The 19654-nt window shown below is 44.9% G+C and overlaps 1 protein-coding gene across 2 annotated transcripts in view; it reads left to right on the top strand.

Annotated features, from left to right (window-relative positions):
• The first annotated feature begins 3106 nt into the window (after positions 1-3106).
• Positions 3107-19654, top strand: part of LOC144669553 (ankyrin repeat and fibronectin type-III domain-containing protein 1-like) — a 115411-nt gene continuing 98863 nt past the window's right edge. For both annotated transcript variants that reach the window (XM_078532036.1, XM_078532035.1), the window contains exon 1: positions 3107-3217. The gene's annotated coding sequence lies outside the window, so the exon portion shown is untranslated. The remainder of the gene's footprint in view (positions 3218-19654) is intronic.

Raw genomic sequence — 19654 nt, 5'->3', positions numbered from 1 at the left:
AGTGGAGAATATGTGGGGGTGATGGAGGGGTCATGAGGGTATGAGGAGGCATGTGGGATGGGTGGGGAGACTGAGGGGGATGCACACCAGAGCCTCCTCCATCATGGCTGGTCTGGGACTGGCTGCAGTCCCATCAGTAGCCACCACTCCCAATGGAACAGTTGGGACTGAAGAGCTGCCGGCCATCTGATTGGTCAGCAACTCTTGGGGGCAGGACATCCTAACTTAGAGTGAGGGAGGTCACAATCACAGGCAATTAACTGCCTGATCAACAAGAGACAGAGTCGAGGTTTCCATGACTGGAGGAGGCGAGATTGCCTCTGACAGGACCTCTGCCGCCCTGTGAAATACCAGCCAAAGAGTCAGAGAGGAAGATAGGAATAAAGGGAAAGGTATTTTGGTAGATTCCTAACCTCATTCTAATTTGATTTTTTATTAAGTACAAGTTGAATTTTGAAAGCAAACAAAGCCTCTTTGAGGGAAACGGATAAGATAAAGGATCATAAAGAAATAGGGAGAGGATTAACTTGAGTGGCATCTGCCTTCTCTCCATCTACTCTTTGGAGGAGAAAGTGGAAGTGGGGTGGTTGAAAAGTTAAAAGTGATGTGAGAGTCAGCAGAATAAGGGGGAGGTGATCATACAGATATTGAACAGATCGTTCAAAGGGAAAGAGGTGTAGGAATAAGAGTGATGGTATGGTAAGAAGGAGAATGGGTACTGGAAACACGGTAGGGCAGGGGAGAAACACAGGTGATTGGGTAGGAGATGAGAAGAGAGCCACTGATAGCCATATTATCCCCAAACACCCATAGCCTGTTGCCCTTGATAGCTCCTCTCTCTGCTGCATCATGACATCCTACCTATCACATCTACAAGTGAAAGGAAGAGTTGAAGGAAGGTCGAAAGAAGCCAAAGATGGGAGCAAAAGAGAAGAAAGCAGAAGCAGCAGGAGAGAGTGTTCTGTGACATATTGTCTGCGCTAATAGAGGAGAGCAGTTAGTGATGTATCAAATGTCTTGCCTACAGCATGCACTTCCTAAATAGATAACTTTTAGCTTTGGCTTGAATTTCTCGGATGGCAGAGTTTCCCTTCCCGCCATCCAAAGAGTTGGCGGGGAACACATCCCCACCGACTCCAAGTGCCCTCCACCCATTTCACGCTCGAATCAGTGTCAGTTGGCTGTATGTGGGACTTCTGCCCCTCACTCAGGAGGAAGTCCCGCCTTAGAGAGCTGCCAGCCAATCTGATTGGCCGGCAGCTCTCCAGTCCCTGCAGCAACAAGAGCTGCAGTGGACTGAAGAGGAACTTAAGGAAGATGCCTGAACCTAAGACCCGGGCGCGGAGGGCAAGATAAGTTTAAGGGGTCCCAGGGAGAGGTAGGGAAGACGTGGGGCGGAGGAGTGCGGAGTGTCAGGGGAGAGGCTGGGGTAGGGAGGGAGGTCTAGTGGCCACTGGACCTTAAGGGGCGGGGAGGCGACGCCCAAAGACCCAAGGAAGTTTCTGATGGAGGCGCCCCCCCCCCACCACTGCCCAGGTCAAGATCGAAGCCCATTCATTTTTGGGCTTCCCGCATGCCAGGTAAATCCTCCTGCCAGACTAAAAATTGGCCACTTAAGGGCCTCAACTGGGGCAAGGAGGGGCATCCCGTCCAAGGCCTTGCCCTCCACCGTATAAAATTGCTGCGAACCCAGAGGGAATCCCATTCCCTCAATTTCACGCTCCCCTGTCTAAAAACCCACGAGCAGGAGCATGTGAAATTCAGGCCTTTTGGGTTTTTTCCATTGTACCCAGCTCTATCATCAAGGAAGATGATGGTGTGTTTCCCAGCTGGGGAGTCTAGAATGAGGGGGTCACAGTCTCGGAATAAGGGATTGGCCATTTAGGACTGAGATAAGAAATCAATCAACCTCATGGCAGTGCAGAACTCGAATATTGCTGAAAAGAGAGACATGTTGACAAAGCTTTTCATCTTGCGCTCATCAGGACAAATGCAAGAATGTCAAATTTCAAACAAGCTCAACAATTTATGTGTCTCTCTGCAGCAATATTCAAGAAATTTCTTCACTCAAGATTTGTGAAGTTCTGGAATTCTCTACTGCAGAAAGCTGTGGATGCTCAGTCGTTAAGTATATTCAAGTCAGACTGACAAATTTTTGAATACTAAAGGAATTAAGGGATATGGGGATAGTGCAGAGGTAGAAGATCAGCAGTGATCTTACCGAATGGCAGACAGGTTCAAGGGTCTTGTGTCCTTCTCTGAGATATCAGTCTATTCATTGTCTCCACTCTACAGTTTAGAAATAGCTGAAAAATCAGAATGAGTCAGGCTTCATGAGAATTAGGACATTGCAACATGTGCCTTCAACATTATATCAATATTATTTGGGGATTGTAAAGTTGCCCGTAGTGACTCATTTGGTTTTGATGGTAAGACATATGCACCAGGAAGATTCAATTCTTAGTCTGCATGTAGTTGGTTAATTTCAACCGGTCAGCAGTTGGGGCATTATAGTTAGCTTCAGGGTCCTTAGAGAATTTGAAAATCACCCTAGATTCCTGCACTTGATTGATATCCAATAATGATGTTGACAATTGATGCCTCCCGACGCTCACTGTTCCAGCTCATATGGAGAATGGCGTTCTTGGAAAATTGGCAGAGCATGACCAGTGTACATGGGACCATGTCCTAGCATTGGTGACTGACAGCAGTGGAAGACAACAAAGCACGTGCAGACACAACACTGACACCACGCCCAACATGATTAGCGTGTCACCAAAAATGTTCCACAATTTCAAATAGACACTAAACTGGCAAATTTAACTTTACATTTCCACCAGATTAATCACTTTGGATTGCCAAAAGGAAAATCTAGTTTAATAAACATTACCAGATGGGTTACAATTAGGATGATCCTACATGGTTACTAGCCTTGTGGAGACAAAGTGAATTGTTTATTTTAGAATTCAAATTTTCCCTCAAACATAACATGCCTGTTCACTGACTTAGTCAGTGTTTAGTACGTGGCCTCCACGTAATTCTACACTTTTTGCGATAAGCATGCAGGCTTCCTGCTTGAAACCCCTCTGCTTCACTGAAAGCAGGAAACTGTACTTTACTGTGACGCTGTTGCATCTGCTAAGGGCTGTGCTGCTCACCTGTCAGGATCCACATTTCAAGCTAGTCTGCTGGAAGTAACTCTGAAAGGCAGAATTCGGTAGGTCCTCTATTCCATGGATGGAGTATTTTCTTCTGTTTTTATTTCCTTTTAAAGTTAACATCTGTTTCAGTATTGTGGCATGATAGCTGTTTAAGCACAATAGCAAACATCCATTACTAAATTCAAAATGTGAAGTACTGTAACGATTCAGAGGCTCTCAGTTCTGTCGACTCAATGAGCTGTTCAGAGTGTGTGAATGTGCAGGCTGCTAACAAGAGAGTGGCTTATGTGGATTTTGTATTTGAAAAGAAGTAATATACTGAATGTTGTACTGTTGTTACTGTAATGTCAGAGTTTATGGTCAGAGGCATGTTTATACGTTTCTTATGTATGCACCTAATTATCTGAAAGATCATGATTAATATATAGATGTACATGAAATCTTGTACCTTCTGCTGACCGAGTAAAACTAATTACATGCCACTGTGATATAGAAACTGACTCCGTAGAGTGAGCGGCTAACGTCAAACAATGACATTTAGGCAAGCTGCAAAAGTCAATGCACTTTAATAGAAGTAACTGGTGGAAGATAGAGGGTGACTTTTATTCTTTTCTTAGGGAACTGGTAATGAGGGAGAGCAAATTTTCTTATTAAAATAATTCCATGAGGGACTCAGTAATTCATAATCACAGTACTTTACAAATTATGTAATCATATGCCACACAGAAGGAGGCTGTTCAGCCCTCATATCTGTGCCAGCTCTTTTAAAGAACTATCCAATTAATCCCACTCCCCTGGTCTTTTCTGATAGAAATTTCCTTTTCAAATATTTACCCAATTCCCTTTTGAAAGCTACTATTGAATCTGCTTCCACCTCCCTTTCAGGTAGTTCATTTTAGATCATAACTCACAGGGGGAAAAAATTCTATTCATCTCCGAGCTGGATATTTTTCTAATTACCTTAAATCTGTGTTCTTTGGTTACCCATGCGCCTTCCGGTGGAAACAGTTTCTCCCTATGTGCTCTATAAAAACCCCTCATAATTGGTGGTAGCTGCAACCTGATCAGTTCAAAATGGGAGTCAGAGTATGAAATTGCATATGGTAATAAAGTGTTATGCCTGGATCGGAGAAGTGTGAGGTACTTTGGTACAAAGAACATGGAGAGACAGTATAAAATAAAAGGTACTATTCTAAAGGGGGTGCAGGAGCAGAGAGACCTGGGTGTATACGTACATAAGTCATGAAAGGTGGCAGGACAAGTAGAGAGAGCTGTTTCTAAAGCATACAGTATTCTAGGCTTCATTAATAGGGGCATAGTCTACAAGGGCAGGGAGGTTATGATGAACTTATAAAGACACTGGTTAGACCTCAGCTGGAGTATTGTGTACAGTTCTGGGCACCGCACTATAGGAAGGATGTGAATGCATTGGAGAGAGAGCAGAAGAGGTTTACGAGAATAGTTCCAGGGATGAGACACTTCAGTTATGAGGAAAGATTGGAGAAGTTGGGACTGTTTTCCTTGGAGATGAGAAGATTAAGAGGAGACTTGACGGAGGTTTACAAAATCATGAGGGGTCTGGACAGAGTAGATGGGGAGAAACTGTTCCCGCTCGTAAACTGATTGAGAACTAGAGGGCACAGTTTTAAAGTGTTTTGCGAAAGCAGCAAATGCAAGGTAAGAAAAACATTTTTCACACAGCAAGTAGTTAGGGTTTGGAATGCACTGCCTGGAAGTGTGGTGGAGGCAGGTTCAATTGAGGCATTCAGGAGGGCATTGGATGATTATTTAAATAGAAACAATGTGCAGGGTTGCGGGGAAAAGGCAGGAGATTGGTACTAAGTTAAAATGCTCAGAGAGCTGGTGCAGATATGATGGGCCGAATGGCCTCCTTCTACACCGTAACAATTCTGTGAATTTAGAACACCTCTATCTCCCCTTTACCTTTCCAGCTTTAAGGAGAACAACAACAGACTTAAGACCCGTGTTTGAATACAAACCGAGAGGATGATTTTCCTCTCTAGCATCATCTAGGTGGAATATATATACAGAAAAAAATGAGCACCCAGATTGCTTGAGCACGATGGAGTCTGTGTGATTGTTCATCCATTCTGGATGTAATTCAGACTAACCCTGCTAACAGGTCCTCTCCCACCCAAATTTCTTTTTGCCAAGGGTTGTTTAATATGGTAAAGAGCAAAGCCATCTATTTGGAGATGCTTTTACACTGCAGTATGGGTTTGGGAATGTGCCCCATACTCCCAACATGGCTTTCCCCTGTTTGCAGTTAACACCCAGTTCTCATCAGGCGCTGAGCTCAAGTGGAACGAGCAAATCTGGCAGCAGCCCATAAGCCCCAGCAGAGCAAGGTCAGTTATATAATTTATGGGCAGGATGTTCCTTTTGTGTACTGCCATCTTTCTGGTATTAATAAGGGGTGTGAAAGGAAAATTGGGATGGGTTGTGTAGTCAGATCCCTGCATGTTTCTGTGGCAGTAGCAATCTTTCCTGTCACTTTGGACAATCATTGGAGATACCTTGACGAGAAATGGAGAGTCCCTCAATGTAGACTTTTCATCATTATAGTTTCATCATTCCACCAAGGCAGCAACAATTTTTACATTTTCCAAGTCTGATCCATCCAGCGGTCACTGCATGCCTTCACCCCACAACCATGAACAGCAAACTCCCAACCAAGGCAAGATTCCTGCTGAATAAATTCAATAAGGATGAGCCCAGGATCGTCACTGGCACTAGCAGCAAGAGGAAGTCTGGCCCTACCACCAGGAAGGAAAATTCAAGCCTATTTTGCAACCAACGTTTGGGAGCCTTGGCTACAACTCTTATCACTTTCACTTTCTGTCTGTCTGTCCCTCTGAGGCTGTGTGGATGAGAAGTCACCCAAGAATCAGGAGGTTAAGTGCAATCCTAGGTGGGGATGATTCCACAGAATGCCCAGATAGAGTGCATTGCCGATGCACCTTAATGACACCACGGCTAAAAGAGTTTAAATTATGAGAACAGGTTGCATAGACTCAGCTTGTATCCTCCTGAATACAGAAGATTAAGGGCGATATAATTTAAGTGTTTAGGACGATTAAAGGAGTTGATAGGGTAGATGGAGAGAAATTACTTCCTGCGGTGGGGGAGGAGACCAGAACAAGGGGGCATAGCCTTAAAATTGGAGCTAGGCCATTCAGGCGCGATGTCAGGTTAAACTGGAAGTCAATTGAAAATTTCAAAACTGGGATTGATAGATTTTTATTAGGCAAGGTTAATTGCCTTGACTTTGGTACAAGTGATAATTGGTATTTAGTTAGCCATTTCCCCCAGACAGGACAGAAGGATGGATAGTCCAAGGAGTGGGAATCTGACACTGGCCTGCTTGAAGATAGTTTTCTATGGTGATGTATAATTCTTGGAACAGGAGTAGCTTTAATGTCTGTCTGCCTATGTTATAGTTGACCATCAAGCGCTTGATATCCAGAGTAGGTGAGGACAGTAGGAATACTATCCGTTTCCCAGCACTAACACTCCTCATTTTGATGATTCATTCACAATATGCACGAATTAGCATCCTATTGTGAAGCAACATTTTTGCGGCAGGCATGAGTCAGCCAGTAAAAAAAAACGCACACAATTTGAGCCAAGATTACAGGCGAAAAAAAGAAATGTAAATTGATCCAAATTAAGGGGGTGGGAACCATTTTGAGAGATGGGAGAGGTTAAATCTCCTTTATTACAATCTCACCACAAAAGGGGTATCCAGTCAAATTGCAGTGTTATTTCAGAACCCTAAAGAGCAAAAAATGAATATTTATTACACTGCAATACTTAAGGGTGTTATCCTGTTAATTTTATTTATATTTCTAATTTGAGTTGCCTCTTCTCTCCCTCTTCCTCCTCCACTTGCTATAATAATGCGTGAACTAATACCATCCCACCCACATTCTGTCTGCCTTTTGTTTTCTACTTCCTGTCCACCCCTTGCTTCAATCAGCATGTGGATACATAGTAGACCTATGTGGAAAAACGCCTTTGAATGTAAACATGTTCTGCTCTGAAATGCACTGCCTGAAAGGCTGGTAGATGGAGATTTAATAATAACTTTCACAGGGAACAGGTTAATTAGTTGAAAATGGAAAGGAAAAATTGCAGGGCTATGGGAAAAGAGCAGGAGAGTGGGACGAATTAATAGTTGTAAAGTCCCCCTCACAAACATCAATAACACTGGGCACATGCCAAAATTGGAAGAGCTGTCCCACAGATTTCAAGCAACAGCAAGTCAGACATCATCTCAAAATCAGCCCTTTCAGCCACCCTCCCAGATGCCAACATCACCATATGCCCTGTCTCACCGGCATGACCCACCAGAGGTGGCAAAACATGGTGTACAGTCAGGGGGAAATAGCTCTGAGAGTTCTCAATGTTGACTCTGGATCCTATGAACTCTCATGGCATCAGGTCAAACATGGGCAATCAATCCTCCTGCTGATTACCATGTGCCGCCATCTCTCAGCTCCATGTTAGCTATCACTTGGAAGAAGTATTGAGGGTAACAAGGGCACAGAATGTACTCTTTATTGGGGATTTCAATGTCCATCACTGAGTGGCTCAGTAGCTCTACTACTGATCAAGCTGGCCGAGCCCTGAAGGTCACAGCTGCCAGATCGGGCCTGCAGTATTGGTGAGTGAACCAATAAGAGGGGAAAACCTATTTGACCTCATCCTCATGAATCTATTTGTGGCAGCTGCATCTGTCCTTGACAATATTGGTAGGAGTGACCACCACACAGTACTTTTGGAGAAACCATCCCGTCTTCAAACTGAGGACACCCTGCATTTTGTTGTGTGGCATCACCACCAACCCAAATGGAATATATTTAGAACAGGGCTAGCAGCTTAAAACTAGATATCCATGAGATGCTGTGGATAAGCAGCAGCACAATTTTATTGCACCACAATGTGTAACCTCATGGACTTGCATATCCCTCCATCTACCATTACCATCAAGCTAGGAGACCAAGTTTGGTTCAATGAGGAGTGTAGGAGAGCATGCCAGGAGCAGCACCAAGCATACCTAAGAATAAAGTGCCAACATGGTGACAATACAAACAGCATAAACAGCATGCTACAAACAGGGTTAAGTTATCCAACAACCATTGGATCATATCAAAGCTCTGCAGTCCTGCAACATCCAATCGTGAAAAGTGGAGGAAAGCTAATGGGAGGAGACATCTTCGTGACCAATCTCAGTGATGGCGGAGCACTTGAGTGTAAAAGAGAAGGCTGGAGAATTTGCAACTATCTTCAGCCTTAAGTGCTGAGTGGATGGTCCTTCTCAGCATCCTCCTGAGCTCCCCACTATCACAGTAGCCAGTCTTCAGTGATATCAAGAAACAACTGAATGCAAAAGTTATGGACTTGGACAATATCCTGGCTGTAGTGCTGAAGAATCAGTCGCACCTCTAGCCAAGATGGTCCAGTACAGCTCCAACACTGACAAAGTGGAAAATTGTTCATGTTTGGCCTGACTACAAAATGAAGGACAAATCCAATCCAGTCAATTAATCAAACATCAGCAAAGTGGTGGAAGGTGATTCAACAGTGCTATTACATTGCACTTACTCACTAATAAACTGCTCACTGATGCTCAGTTTGTTCCACCAGGGACACTCTGCTCCTGACCCCATTATAGCCTTGGTTCAAATGTGGGCAAAGAAGCTGAATTCCAGAGGTGAGGTGAGAGTGACTGCCCTTGACATCAAGGGAAATTTGACCAAGTGTGGCATTAAGGAGCCCTAGTAAAGTTGAGGCCAGTAGGGATCAGGGGAAAATCTCTCTATTGGCTGGAGTCATACCTAGCACAAAGGAAGTTGGCTGTAATTATCAGAGACTAATCATCTCAGCCCCAGGACATTGCTGCAGAAATTCTTCAGGGTAGTGTCCCAGGCCCAATCGTCTTCAGCTGCTTCATCAATGACCTTCCCTTTGTCATAAGATCAGAACTGGGGATGTTCACAGATGATTGCACAATGTTCAGCACCATTCATGACTCCTCAGATAATGAAGCAGTCTATGTCCACAGACAGCAAGACCTGGACAACATTCAGGCTTGGGCTATAAGTGGTAAGTAACATTCGTGCCATACAAGTGCCAGGCAATGACCATCTCTGAAAAGAGAAAGTCTAAGCACCTCCCCTTGACATTCAATAGCATTAACTTCAATGAATCCCCAATTATCAACATCACCATTGACCAGAAACGTAAATGGAGCAGAGTAGCTACATAAATGCTGTGGCTACAAGAGCCAGTCAGAGACTGGGAATTCTTCTCCTGAATCCCAAAAATCTTTCCACCGTCTACAAGGCACAAGTCAGGAGTGTGATGGAATACTCCAGACTTTCCTGGAAGAATGTAGCTCCAGTCAAGAAGCTTGACACCATCCAGGCCAAAGCAAACAGCTTGACTGGTACCCCATTCATCACCTTAAACATTCAGTTCCTCCAACACTAGTGCACCATGTCTACAATGTGTACCATCTACAAGATGCATTGCAGCCACTTGCTAAGGCTTCTTACAGCACCATCCAAACTTGCGACCTCTACCACCTAGTGGAAGAAGTACATGGGAACACCATCACATTCAGGTTCCAACCCAAGGCACAGAAGCTTGACATGGAAGTATATTACTATTCTTTCGGGATTGCTGAGTCCAGATTCTGGAAACCTCACCCTAACACTATGATGTACCTATACCACAAGGACTGAACGATTCAAGAACACGGCTCACCACCACCTTCTCAAGGGCAATTTTTTAAAAATTCCTTCCTGGGGTGTGAGCACCACTGACATTTATTTCTTGTCCGTAGCTGCCTTTGAGCAGGTGGTGGTGAACCACCTACAACTGAGTAACTTGCTAGGCCATTCCAGAGGTTAATTGAGAGTCAACCACGTTGGCATAGTTCCAGAGTCACAGATAGGTCAGACCAAGTAAGGACAACAGATTTGTTCCACCAAAGTATAGTGGTGAACCAGATAGGTTTTAACAACAATCCGGTAGTTTCATGATCATCATTTCTGAGACTAGCTTTTTATTCCAGATTTATTAGCGAATTAAATTTAAATTCCACGAGCAGTAATTGTGGGATTTGACCTCATGTCTTTCGAACATTAATCTGGGCCTCTACATTACTTGTCCAATGAATTTACCACTATGCTACCAAGTAATCAATGTTTGTCCTGCCAGTGATGCAAACATCCCATGAATGAATGAAAAAATAACTTTCAGAGATCCAGCACAGGCATGATGGGCCGAATGGCTCCTACATGCGCTGGAAGATTCTGTGTGACAGTGAGTTTAACTCTTTCAGCCAGCTAGCGGTGAATTTTGCTATGTGTTTGTTTGAAGGCAAAGTTGAGAGCACCATGAGCCAGGTTCTCCATGCATTTTCAGTTGCCTGTGTGCTCAATTATGTAATAGCTGTCTATGCCTGAAGAAATATCCTGTCACAAATAAAGCACCATGAGTTTATGGAAGACCCCATCCCACCCACACCATTATCTTCAGACCACTTCAAAGGGCAGGAACGAGTGGGTTAATTTCTGATTTGTGATCAGAATGCCTTAGCAATGAATGTAAATCCGTTATGTTTGTATTAAGTGTTGCAGCATTACGATGCTGCTTGTGTGCTAGGATGCTGCTACAAGTGTAAATGGGAACTTATATATGCACAAATACCGTCATTCTGATGCCACCACATACTAGAACCACGTCAAGGTGCTAGTAAACTCACTTCTGAACTGAGGACCCTAGGTTTCTAACCCATAGCAGGAGTTTGATGTTAAAGTAGAGGAATCTTTCACTTAAAGGCCAGGAGTGAATGGCTTGATTGTCAACTTGCAAATTTGTCATTGTGAATCGACCACCCTTTGTAGGATCTGTCTGAACCTAATGGATTTTGATGGAGATGAAAATTAGGAAGTTCCTGGAACAGGTAGCACCAAATTTACACCCAAGCAGCCAGCATAGGAACAGGAAGAGGCCATTCAGCTCCTTGAGTGTGTTCCACCGTTCAGTTAGCTCATGCCTCATATCTTAATTCCAACTACCCACCTTAGTTCTGTGCTATTGATCCCCTTACCTAACAAAATGTTTTCAATCTCGGGTTAGAAATTTTCAATTGATCCCCAGCCTCAACAGCTTTTTGGGAGAGAGTTCCAGATTTCCACAACCCTTTGTGTGGAGAAGTGCTTCCCGATATCACGTCTGAATGGCCTGGCTCTCATTTTAAGATCACCTCCCCACCCCCAACCCCGTTCAAGGTTCCCTCACTGGGGGAAATACTTTCTCTTTTTCCATCCTATCAAACTCTTTAACCATCTTAAACATCTCAATTAGATCGCCCCTTAATCATCTATATACAAGGATTACAAACAGCAAATCTACCCTAGTACACAAAGGATCATTTTCATTATAATCATTTTGCTTAATATAATCCTTATGTGATCACATCTGTTGATGTATTTATTTAGTCTATCGTAATGTTACATTTAGTCCTTATATAAACTCAGAACGGACTTTTGCTTGGTGAGTTATTTGGTTGGTTCCTTGCTATACATACTGAAAAGTCAATTGCTATTTTTCCAGCATCTGTGGAGTGACATTCAGGTTGAATAATATGCGACGAAAACAGGCCTGTACCACGCCCGTGCCAAAGTATTATTAGGCACGATGACTTCAGATCGTGTTCCCGACATCATTACACCAGAGCGCGATAATACAGTAGACAGGAGGGCCTAGAAATTGGGAGCCCACCCACCTTATTCAAATTTAATTTAATTGTTTTGTTAAGCTTGTTAAAGTGGCAATTGACTGGAATAATACATACTGGGAGCAACAAAACATTTAGAGAGTGTGATTCATACCAGGTAGGGATTTGGTTTTTTGTTCTGAAAGATTGTAGGGGCAGGTTAAAAGTCACTAGGTGCTCAGTTTGACCTCAGCAGTTCAGGCTGCTGTGAATGCTGCTATCATTTGCTATTGGAAACTGTGTTTCTGGGGGATACCTTTGCTGCTTTAAGGCTTCATTTAGCCTGCAGAAAGGTGCATTTAGAGCCTCAGCTGCATCCCAGCCTGTTTGGTTGCAAAAACATGGGGATAGTGGTCTCCATGGGAGATACATCCTCCAGTGAGAAGGAGATTGAGAGGGAGAGGAAAAAGGCCAGATGGTCAGGGGCAGGATGCACTGGTGGTGCATGAGGGTGGCAGACCTGCGTTGGAGCAAGTAACTGATGGAGGCAGGATGCCGCAACCACGGAGATGCAGAGCAAGGACTTATGCTGCCAATCGAGTATAGGCAGAGAATGAGTTACTTTCAAATGTCAGAGACACGTTGTTGGGGGAGACTAAAGCTCTCCAGAGACACAGTGACCTCTCTTTGTGAGATGCTGGCAGGGGAGATAGCTTCCAACTGTGTGGGTGGTCACCTAATGCCAGGAGCTTTAAAGGTGACTGTTGCACTGAATTTGTCAGAGTCATTATGGCACAGAAAGAGGCCGTTAAGCCCATTGAGTTCATGCTGGCTCTCTTTAGAGCAATCCAGTCAGTCCTATTTCATTGCTCTATCCCCTTAGCCCTGAAAGTTTGCTCTCTCAAGTACTATCCAATTTCCTTCTGAAATCTTTAGCCGGAGTTTTCCGCTCCCATTTGCAGCGGGCAGGAGCGGAAAACCTCAAGACTACAAAAATCGGTTTTACATTGCCGTAAAACCTGTGGTCAATGGTGGGTCACATTTCCCACTGCTGAACATGAATTTCTTTGCCACTGGATCCTTTCTGGCTGTCTGTAGAGACCTTAGTGTTGTTACAGAGCCTGGTGCATGTCACTGCATTAAGGTCTTTACAGATACAATGTTCCGAAGGGCAGATCTGCACATTGCATTTTCAATGGCCCGCCACAGCCAACTTGAATGAGCTGTGCTGACAGGACTTCCACAGTCTTTGCAGCGATCGCAGGTTTCACCAGGGTTTAGGGAGCAATAGACTGCACTCATGTCGCCATAAAGGCTCCAGCAGGCCAACCCTGTATATTCATTAACAGGAAGGGTTATCACTCCTTAAATGTCCAGTTGGTATGTGACCACAATCGAAGAATTATGCAGGTATCTGGGCAGCAGTCACAACTCCTACATTCTCTGGAACTCCCAGGTGCCAGACATCTTTAATGGACCTGATGCACTGGATGGTTGGCTTCTGGGTGACAATGGTTACCCTTTGAAGTGATAGCTCATGACGCCTGTGAGGGCCCCTAGAGCAGACACAGAGACAGCCACACTACCACGAGGGCCATCGTTAAGCAGACAATTGGGCATTGCAGTACACGCCATCCAAAGTTTTACTGATGGCCGTTGCATGCTGCGCTCTGCATAACCTCAGCATTCAGAGAGAGGATGTCCTGGAGGAAGAGAAGACGCAAGATAGCGGACATGCCTCCGATGATGAGGTCGATGAGGAGGTGAGGGAACACCCCGACGGAGAGGTGCAAGGGCGTACACAAGAGCGCATGGATGGCCATGACACATGGGAGGCCTTAATAAGGTAGAGGTTTTAGTAGGTCAGGCATTCTTGGCCTCTGAGATGTATGTACTGCCTTTGTCTCAATGTCATTCCATCCATACTGCAAACTCACTGAGGAAGTCCTGTCAGCACACGCACCATCTAGATTCTTTAGGTATTGTTGCGTCTTAACCAGCATTTACTACTAACAATTGAGGAATCTTTCCTCCATACATTTCATTCAATGCTCACAGATAAACTCAACCACTGTATGAGGGATAATATATAGAAGGTTTATTAACAAAAGGGCAATGGCCCATCAAATGAGGACATCTACAGAACACACTCATGTGACCTGCTTTGTGACGACTGTGGAGTTTTCTTAATTCTTTTCCATGTGCGGTGGTACATGCTCCCTCCATCTGTGCTGGAGAGAGGCTACCGAGCTGCCTGTCCCCTTTCCCTGAATGACTTTGGCTCGTGTCTTCTGTGCGGCTCAGGCCTTGAGGGCCCGCCACGTTAGAAGACTCCTACTGAGTCACAGCTTCTGTCGACGTGGCAATCGAGGAGGACTGCGCCTGTGGCAGAGGAGAGGAGGAGAGGCTGCCCCCATCAGAAGTGCCCTGAGAGGTGCTTCCAGATGCTGGCAGCTGCTGCTCATCATCCACCATGAGGACTGATTGATCCTCTCTGTCTCCCCAGGAGGTCCCAGGAGCTAGCTGAGCGTCCAGGCTCCCAGTCCCCCTTTTGATCCGGCTCTGGACCTCTGAGATCAGAGCCAGGGCGATGGTGTGCAGAGCGCATACCCACAATTGCTTTTGCAATTTGGTGGGTTTGCCCCTCCATGACAGTCGCCAGTCTGTGGAGGAAGCTCGGCATTCTGAAGAGTTGGTGATCGCAGTGCGCCTGGCCTAATGGACACCTCCACAGTCCAGGCTGGAGCATGCAACCTCTCTGGCATATCCGCCAAGCCTCCATGCACCTCGTGCTGGACATCCAGCATCTGTTGCCTCACGGACAACTCCAGATGGTCAACTCGAACACTCCTCCAACTGCCCAATGCCTGCTCCACCGCAGTCTCCAGCTACTACACATGTGAATGTGAAGTGTCCACATCAGATTATGCTTGTCCTCATTCTGCTGTGCTAATCCCTGCCGAGGTACCAGTATCTACGCTGGTGCTTGGCGCAGAGAGAGGATGTGATGCTTCACCGTCCGAGGCTTTCTCTTTCTCCTTGGAGGCTAGTGTGGGTCCTTCAGGTCTGTTGGAGTTAGCAGAGGAAGGTTCACGTTCGCAAGACACACAGAAGAAAGGGTATTAATTGGCCTTCCACAGCCTTCATGGGGTCTGTAAGGACACAGTATCCAACACCATTAGCAGCATATGGACTAGGAGATATGAAACCTTGCAAACATTAAACCACCTATAACAAACTCACAAGGTTTCTACCAGGAAGCTTCCCAGCTTCTGAACACATAAACCACACATGCACTTCATGTAAGCATGCCAGGCCTCAATCACCCTCTCTGGAGCCCTCTTCCCTTCAGTACACCAGACCTTGCAGTCTCACCAGCCCCAGGTTTTCCCCCAGTTTCGCCTTTGCCAATGGAGTGGCTCCATTCTGTGGAGCAGAACCTCCTCCTCCAGCGATGTGAGGATTGCCAGATCAGGCACGCCACCTCCTGTCCTGATTCTCTCCCAGGCATTGTGGGCCTGCTTCTCCTGAAATGAGGTGTCACATTACTAGGATGTCAGGTAACTTAATTTCTACACACATCCAAGCTCTGTGAAGAATGCATAGTCTGCACAATGGTTGGCAGGCAAAACACTGTGTACCTTCCTCAGGTGTAATTTCCCCCCACCCCCAGAACCACAGTGACACCTCCACAGATGCATCGGGGCCAGGAGCAGTGACATTGGTGCATAATGCTGCCGTGGACTCCAAAGGTACTCTCAAGGCTCGAGTATTATCGAGCCTCCCCTGTACCTTTCTTGTACACTAATACACAGAATGAGGAATTACTCATCTTTGCAGATCTCAAAAGGTCATTTAGCCTGTTCCTGCATTGCTTCCAGTTTTGAAGCATCACACCAACACAGCTGACCTCCGTGGCCACCTCTGTCCAGGCAGGTTGGGTGATTGAGGGATGTCTTTTCCCGTCAGCTGACACCAGGACCTCTCACCTTGTGGACACAGCCTGGAGGAGGACTCGGGGGGAGTCATCTTAGAAATGTGGGGTGGTTTGGGACCTTCTTCGCTGCCTCTCCCCACTGCTGCCTTCTCTTGGCCATCTATGGAGCAAAACATGTTAGAACAAAGCAGCTGTTCAATATTCGGACCTCAACATTATGTAGACGATCAGAATTCATGCCACGTGTTTTCACTGGCAAAAACACTTAAATCTAAGCTTCTGCAGAATTTGACACATTTTTCAGAATATTAATACATGCCTGAAAATCTTGCTGAGAAACAAACACTTTGCTTTTACCTACATTAATTTGCTGGATCACTTGACACTTTCCCATGCAAGGCGCCCCTCTAAATGAATGGCCTTCGGATGTTGGCTGCTAAACATCCCATCCTCCATCTCCAATTGGGTGGGGGAACGACAATCCAGCGACGTTGTGAGCTGAAAACCCACCCGGCGGCCATTAATTGGTTTATTGCTGTTTTATGCAGCCTGCTACGACGGTGGGGGTGGGAGTCAGCAATCCACTCACTTCTGGGTACAAGTCCCGCCCACAGAAACGCGCCGTGTTATTCAGCCCACAGAGTTAATGTTTCAGGCCGATGACCTTTGGTTTCATATCTCACAATCCATATGCCGATGACCTTTTACCAGAATTCAAAGGTCTTTGGCCTGAAATGTTAACTCTGCTTCTCTCACCACAGGTGGTGCCAGGCCTGCTGAGTATTTCCAGCAGTTTCTGTTTTTATTTCAGAATTCCAGTATCCGCAGAACCTTCCTTTTGTATTGCTGTTCTCCCACTTTGTTCTTACAGCAGCAGTTTGTAATGAATATGAAACCATCACAATATCACTGCATTTGGTAATGTTCAATTACTAATTGCCACACTGACAGAAGTCTGACGTTAATTTTTCCTTGAGTGTCTTGCTTGGTTCAAACATTGTGTTTGTGAACAACCAATTACCTTATCAGTTACTCGCATGTCACTTTACTAATGCTTTACTAATGGATAAGAACAAACTTGTCACAAGTACCCAACATTACTATATTTTTGTGAGAAAATATGGGCCAGGAGTTTACTGTTTCCCCCCCCTAGCAGATGCGGCGAGCCATTTAAATCTCCATTCAGTTCGGCTGGACCGTAATATCCCACCAGACGGGAGAGGCCGTAAAATCCTGGCCATGGTGATACTCAGATACCAGAGAGGTTCATCCCTAAAAATGCTTTAATGTAGAGCTCAGCCAAATATATTAGTTGTTGTACTAACTACCTAGAGGTCAAGTGTTCAAATCCCACCATGGTTAGTTCAATAAATTTGACAATTTGTTAGCTGGCAGTAGATAACAGCATACAGTTTTGGTCTCCTTATTTAAGGAAGGACTTGCATGGAGTCTGTTCAGACACTGGGATGAAAGGGGTGTCTTATGAGGAAAAGGCTGAACAGGCTGGGTCTATATTCATTGGAGTTTAACATAAAAGATTCTGAGGGATTTCTGGACCATCAGTTTGAGCTTAGCAAAGAGAATCAGAGTGAAGGTGTAAAGATTCTGGGCGAAGACTTGGAGCAAGTGGGCAGTTTCAAGTACCTGGGGTTAGTAGTGACAGAAGATGGAAGTATAGAAATGAAAATTAAGCAATGGATTAGCTCTGGTTGGAGTAATTGGAAGAAGTGCAGTAGAGTGTTATGTGATAGAAAAGTATTGCTGGAACGGAAAGGAAGAACCTCCAAGACAGTTATGAAACCAGCTTTATTATATAGTGCAGAAAGATTGGGTAACACCAAGAAGAGAGGAACAACAACTGGACACCTACTGAGATGAAGATGCTGAGATGGATGTGTGGAGTAACGAGAAAGGACAAAATCAGTACATCAGGGTATCAGTGAAGATTGTGGGAACATCGAAGGAAGTAACCAAGAAGAGATTGAAATGGTATGGTCATCTGTTGCAGGGAGATAGGAAATGTGGTGAGGTGAGTGATGGGACTGCCAGGAAGAAGGAGAAGAGGAAGGTCTAAGACCAGATGGAAAGATGCGATGGCGAGAGACTTAAACACAGTGGGATTGGAAGAGGAATGGGTAACTGACAGGATGAGATGGAGAGGGTGATCAACCAGCATTATGGCGACCTCAGGTAAAATGGGAGAAGCTGAAAGAAGAAAATAAGCTTCTGAGAAGGCTTGACAAGGTAGATGCTGAGATGATGTTTCTCCTCATGGATGAATCAAGAACTGCAGGCACAGTTTCAAAATAGGGGGGCTCCCGTTTAAGATGGAGATGAGCAGGAATTTCTTCTCTCAAAGGGCCTTTGGAATTCTCTTCCCCAGAGAGCAGTGGAGGCTGGGTCATTCAAAATATCCAAGGCTGAGTTAAACAGATTTTTGATCTACAAGGGAGTCAAGGGTTATGGGGGCAGGCAGGAAAGTGGGGTTAAGGCCATAGTCAGATCAGCTATAATCTTATTGAATGGCAAAGCAGGCTCAATGGGCCAAATGGCCTACTTCCCCGATTTCTTATTTTCTTACGTTCTTGAAAATGGCCAAGAGAACCTCAGGATCCTTCTACAAATCCAACTGATTCACTAATGACCTTCAGGGTAGGATATCTGCCACCCGACCATCACACACTAATTCCTGGTTACACTTAATGTCTTCTGACTGACCTAACAAACCCCTCCATGTTAAAAAGAATGGTTATGAAGAAGGCGGCCATAATATTTACAGAGCAACTAAGGATGGGCAAAAAAATACAGCTTTTCATGACCCAAGATCCCTCAACAACTTCAGATAATCTGACTCCAATCAACTACTCAGAGTTCCCATGTCCAACTACTTAAAAGAGTTTGGTTAATAAACCGCAGTTGATGGCATAAGAGCTCTTTCTCACAGACAATGTGAATGAAATTGGTTCATGTTGTGACTGCTTTTGGAAACAAAGTTCACATTTTGGAGGGGGAGAAACCAAAATGCCCGCAAAGTCTCCCGTGCCCCTACCCTGCCAAACAATCCCCCATATTGTAACTGTGCCAATTTTAGGACCATGATGCAAAACGCTAGCGAATGTTTCAATGGAACCCATAGAGCTACTTTTCTGCTAGTACTGTTTTTGTCTGTTCATATAAAGGATCATTTCTAAAATGATCTTAGTTTAGGTGGCAATAAAATTCCTGCCTTAGCGTGTCCTGGGTTAGGAAGGGTCAAAATCAGAAAGGTAGGGCTGCATTTAAGGAGGCATTTGAAAGCATGAATGAGCGTTTTAAAATCGAGGCATGTTGGACTGGGAGCCAGTGTAGATCGGAGAGCTCAGGGTCGATGGGCATTCCACAGAAGTGCACCAAAAGTGCAACAAGTCTGTTTTGCAGGTTTTTGTGCCTTGTACAAGCAAAGCGTTTGCACTGTTCCTGTCAAAGCTTCAAAATTAATTTACAGTGACTTGCAGCTTTCAAAAGCGTATATCCATCAGCTTCATTGCCTACGTGCCGCCCCTGAGCTGGAGGTTGGAGCCTGTGAATGGGAGAGCTGAAGCAATGATGGTTAACACTGAACTTGCAAGATCGCATACACATAACCCTCACAGCATGAACACGCAGCTTTGGTTTGTATGTGGTCAGTACCACATTGGTATGTAAGCTTCAGTTCACTATAAATTGTAAAACTAATTCTGGACAATTTTGCAGCTGTGTCTGGTTTCAAGGGGAGGGAGTTACAAGCTTCTTATACAGTGCTTTGTCCATGTTTCAATTTTCATA

This window comes from Cetorhinus maximus, chromosome 29 (genome assembly GCF_964194155.1).
Source record: "Cetorhinus maximus chromosome 29, sCetMax3.hap1.1, whole genome shotgun sequence".
Taxonomy (NCBI): domain Eukaryota; kingdom Metazoa; phylum Chordata; class Chondrichthyes; order Lamniformes; family Cetorhinidae; genus Cetorhinus; species Cetorhinus maximus.
The sequence above is the reverse complement of the archived record's forward strand: the minus strand, read 5'-3'. Positions and strand labels throughout refer to the sequence as shown.